We start from the raw sequence: 6,000 nt of genomic DNA on the forward strand, positions 1-6,000 counted from the left end.
AGTTAGTTGTTAATTCCAATCATTCTACTCCGACAGTCATGTTCAACAACACTCTTAGTGTAGTGGTAAGAACTTAGGCCTCCAGACTTGAAGGTTCCATGTTCAAATCCATTGTGAAATGGTTTTTTCATTGCCAGATTTAAATCGCTATTACAGGCACACAAATGGTGTACCTACAAACAGACAAATGACAAACGCTGAGATTTATAGATTAGATGACATGTCATTCTCTGTAACTCTGTTCTCTGTTAGTTATAGTAACAGAGTTATCATCTGAAAATATAACTAATGGGATTTACAATCACACCTGAGCGTTTTGATGAGCGATGAGAATACTCTTCAGGAATACAGTGCGATGTAATAACAGCCATTGTCACGGCGTATAGAAGCTCAATTTGTAACTCGAAAGCTATTCGCTTTTCCTTAAAACATTGAAAGCCTCCCCGTAGAAATAAGTAATAACTGTATCCCTATTTTTACTCAAATTAGTTTTTGTTTTAACTCAGATAATTCAGTGAGTATAAAAAAATGTTGAGGCCGGCGGCATTAATGTAGCTCTTTATGCAGGAAAGTGCAAAATATGGGCAATATTGCTTCGCTCGTAAAACAGTAAATTTAGCTTTCCAAAATTCTGCCCATCTAGTCCAAAAATATAGCGCCACTCTCTATTTGAATATCTCTTCTAATAGCACACCGCTATAAAGGAAGGGTGGAAAAATACGGCGGTATAGTGTTTAAATAGAGGTTTTATGGTATATCTATGTGTATGTGATTTACATCCTAAAACACACAGGTTCCACGCTTATTGTTTGGTGCAAGCAGCAATGGTTGCCCACAGCAACTCCTATTCAAGATAATATACGACTGTCCATGTAAAAAATTGTTAGTTGTTAGTTTTTACAGATTTTAGCAATTGACTTTAGAAAGAGTTGCTAATAGAACCAAAAATTGAAGGCATGTAAATTGAAATAGCACATTTGAAAATAACAAATGAAAAAAATAGGTAATGACTATAAAGCTTATAAAAAACTTTCAAAAGAAAAACTAAAGCAAAAGGTAATATTAATTAATAATAAAAACTGCATACTGAGCTTGCAACCCGCAATCGCGGCTAGAAGTAAAAGTGGTAATACAACTCCAATATGCTGAGCCTGTAATGGAAGGAAAACAATGCTGAACCAATAGATTTTGGATAAGGACAGATATGATATCTAAAAAAGATAAGGGCAACTTAGTGTAGTGGTAAGAACTTCTGCCTCCAGACTTGAAGGTTCCAAGTTCGAATCGATTGTGAAATAGCTTTTACATTGCGAGATTTAAATTGCTATTACTGGCACACAAATGACGTACCTACAACAGACAACCACAACCTACAACAGACAACCACAACCTGCAACAGACTACCACAACCTACAACAGACAACCACAACCTACAACAGACAACCACAACCTACAACAGACAACCACAACCTACAACAGACAACCACAACCTACAACAGACAACCACAACCTACAACAGACAACCACAACCTACAACAGACAACCGCAACCTACAACAGACAACCACAACCTACAACAGACAACCACAACCTACAACAGACAACCACAACCTCCAACAGACAGCCACAACCTACAAACAGACAAACGACAAACACTGAGATTTATATAGATTAGATGACATGTCATTCTCTGTAACTCTTTTCTCTGTTATTTATAGTAACAGAGTAATCATCTGAAAATATAGCTAGATCGCGTAAAAAAGCTAAAAGTAGCTTTTTTACGCAGTTTGAATGAGGCAAAATAATTGATCCAGATTGTCTAATCATTCTGTATGTTGCTGATGAGATATTGTAAATCTCTGCTGCTAGAATTTACATATGCGTCCATAAAGTTGTCCATAAAGAAACTCGTAGTGTGGCAAGTCAGTGCAACGCATGTGACTGAGCTCCTCTCGTGCACGTTCGAGGAAATATGCATCTTTTAGCTCGTAGCCTTTCAAGCACTCAACTATCTTACCCAGCTGAGACATCTGCTTATCAGACTATTTTTCCGAAAGCAACATGGCATTGTCTTGTGAAATAGGGTTTTGGTACACTTCTTCCTTCATGTTCTAAGGTTTTGACAAAGATACAGCCAAAATGTGAGATTACATTTTGAAAATGCACATAGAAAGTCACAGACCTACCCTTTGAGTCCATTTGTAAAAGGTAAAGGTCTTCGCCCTCTTGAATAATAATGTGATCTTTGCCAAAGCGTGTGTAAACCTGAGACAAAAGAGGGAAAGTCACCAATTCTATCTGAAGCTTCAAGACGCTGTTCCTCTAAGTCAGCTCGTGCTTCAGCTAAAGTTGATGAAGTGCAGCCTTTAGGTTGCTGCTGTTTCATGTAAGACTGAGACAGAGTCATCAGTGCTCTATTTAATGACATATAATGCCTTGTATCATATAATAGGCTAGGTAAGTATTAGTGGACAAGCGATTAACTAACTAATGGTGTACTTACTTGTAATGGTGTACATGTACCTACTTGTAATGATATGCTTATTTGTAATAATTTACTTACTTGCGATGATTGTACTTACTTGTAATGATGTACTTACTTGTAATGTTTGTACTTACTTTAATGATGTACTTACTTTAATGATGTACTTACTTTAATGATGTACTTACTTGTAATGCATGTACTTACTTTAATGATGTACTTACTTGTAATGATGTACTTACTTGTAACAATGTACTTACTTGTAACAGTGAACCTACTTGTAACGATGTACTTACTTGTAATGATGTACTTACTTGTAATGGTGTATTGACGTAATGATGTAAGCAGCATTCCTAAATGGATGGGTTAGCTATGAGAAATTGCTCTTCTTTAGTTTTGCTCAAAAACATAGAATTTAAGAGCTAGGTACAGAGCATAAACAGTATCAACTGTGTCAACTCAGCAACCGGGTATTTTAAGCTATAAACGGATTTACACTCTGTGCCAAAATTAGAAGACAATACTTTTGATTCAATTGCAAAAATCGATAGAAAATGTGGTAAGAGCTGCATGTGATGCAGGTTAGGCAATGAAGCACCTGCTTGTGACCTTCAACTGCCTTTCCTAGAAAACAAAAACAAAGGGTGCAGAGGTTATCATTAAATGTCTTTAGAAGTGTTGTACAAGTTTTTTGCCTGGGAATGAATGCGGAAAGACAGCATTGTCAAAGTACGTCTGCGCTGGCTGCCTCCACTAGTGGATTGTGAGCTAGAGAACACAGAGCATCATGGCAATCTGGGGAGACACATTTTTGGGTTATGAACATGGCAATACAAGCTGGTTTAGCAGTACTGTAGTTTATATATATATATGGTAATAATTATAAAGTAATAACAATATATTATTTTGGACTGCAGAAAAAATTGGTTAATGCTGCATATACACTAATAAAATCGATTTAACATTTTTATGTTTTGAACTTTTTGGATTCAAACTTGATTATATTTAAAATATCATTTGCTCAAAGATGTGAAACTTATTTTAATGACTGACTGAAAATACTTTAAAGTTTCAATTTTAATATACGTATCTAGAATACTTGCGAAAACGTAGTCGTAAACATGATCGTTAAGTTTTTTTTAAATCATCAATCAAAATAGTTTGTTAAATTATAATAGTATGATGGAAGGTCTCTCCTTTACTCTGTTGCATACTTACTAAATTAGACTGTATCTTATGTAGAACACCTAAATATACATTTGTTACGTGACAAAGATAGTTTTATATTGTCAGCACTCTCATGTATCACAGTGTTAAAACAGTTTGTAGGAGTGAACAGAAATAGTAATTCTATAAGTAAGTTTGGATTAAATAATGTATTTTGGTTGCAGCTGATAATATCAACATTAGTTTCATATTGTCTTTTTACTGACACCTAATTAATCACATATTTCAAACTGATATGTACCAGAAAACTATTGTTTTATCAACTTTAGGGTTAAAAATATGTGTAACCAAAGATAAACTGAGAATACTATTTCTATTGTAGAATGTTGTTAGTTGTGCTTGTCTTCTCCTTGCTGACTGGTGTTCATGCTGGATACGAGCGGTCATGTTCGGCGGAGGACTACAACCTATCCTCTCTCAGCTTCGACTGCCAAAATGATTTTCTGAGAAACCTTTAGGAAGTCTACAGTGATGAAGGTTGGTTATAAACATTACATAATTGCATATTTGTGGGACAATTTTCTGTTGGTACAGATGCTGTGCAACAGGTGTGTTTCATTTTCTATAAATACTTAAACATGTAACAAAAGCTATGTCTACACTAACACATTAGCTTATATTAGTTTCTTTTCTATTAAAGATATTTACTTATATTTTTTGACACCTTCTACACAACTTTCAACAATAAACAAAGCTAATATTAAGTTGTGAGGACAGTGAACAGTAAATAAGGCCATGAATCATACATTACCTGGCACTAGACTCTTTTCTGATTGGCTGCCAGAATAGAAAATGCATAAAAAAACTGAAAAGATTACATTGGATTTTAACTGATTGTACCACTTGTTTAGGAATGTCTGATAATCATAACTAACTTATTCTGAACGACCAGTTAACAGAGATATCACAAACTTCAGCCAATTGTATGCTAGGTTACTAGTGAGCTAAGAGATAGATAAATGCTATTCAGGTCCTGTATCAACAGACTATATAAATTTACTGAAAGAATATAAGTCTTGAGTAATATCTTAACGCTAGTCAGCGAGTTGATTAGAAGGTAAGTTGAGGTAAGTAAGGTAAGTAAGGTAAGTTGTCTATTGAAGCTGAGCTGTAAACAGGTTGTCTTTTTTGGCCATTCAGTGAGCTGCTTAAGAACAAGTTGAGTTTTAACGCTGGTCAGCAACCTGACTAAAAGACAACTTGTCTCTTAAAACTAGTTCGGAAATAGTGTAATAAAAATTGATTTAGCTGAAAATATATTCAAGGTTGGGTGGTATTACTCGTCATTTCTTGTTAGAAACTTAGCTACAGGTGCACTTACCATGAAGAACAGATGGTACAGCACTTCAATTATGTTAATCAAACTTATCTATCGTATAGACAAGAATAATGGTGTTCATCGGAACAATCAGCAGATGTTAGAGTCTGTTTGACATTCAGATGTTGAACAGTGTGAAATTATCAATATGTAGCTTTCTATAACTTTAATAGAAAGCAGTTTTTTATAACGCAAAAATAAAGGGAGTTTCTGTGTATTTCAATACAACTTTAATTTGTTAACCAAGTACTGCTATGCAGAGATTTTGTTTTTTCAAATCAAGTTATTCTATATTTATATTTGCAGCCAGGCAAAAGAGTTCTCCATTCACAAGTTGTTCTGCGGCTCACAGATTCCTGCGAAAGAAGCGATCAGAAACAGAAAGTGGTATTTGGTGCGAGTGTTGTATTCACTCACGTACTTCAACGGAACTGGCAGCTCATTGCTGATTTATCCACAGACATGTAAACTAGCTCTTAAAACATTGCAGAGACTTGTGTTGTTGTCTGTCATACCTATGCTTGTATCTCGCCTCTTGACTTATACATAATATTCTCATGCCATAAACTAGATAGAGAGATATAATATAGCAATAAGAGTTCAGCAGCAACTTCTCTCTCTCGCTCTCTCTCTCTCTCTCTCTCTCTCTCTCTCCTCTCTCTCTCTCTCTCTCTCTCCTCTATCTCTCTCTCTCTCTCTCTCTCTCTCTCTCTCTCTCTCTCTCTCTCTCTCTCTATCCTCTCTCTCTCTCTCTCTCTCTCTCTCTCTCTCCCTCTCTCTCCCTCTCTCTCCCTCTCTCTCCCTCTCTCTCCCCTCTCTCTCCCTCTCTCTCCCTCTCTCTCCCTCTCTCTCCCTCTCTCTCCCTCTCCCTCTCTCTCCCTCTCTCTCCCTCTCTCTCCCTCTCTCTCCCTCTCTCTCCCTCTCTCTCCCTCTCTCTCCCTCTCTCTCCCTCTCTCTCCCTCTCTCTCCCTCTC

This window comes from Watersipora subatra, chromosome 10 (assembly GCF_963576615.1).
Source record: "Watersipora subatra chromosome 10, tzWatSuba1.1, whole genome shotgun sequence".
NCBI lineage: Eukaryota > Metazoa > Bryozoa > Gymnolaemata > Cheilostomatida > Watersiporidae > Watersipora > Watersipora subatra.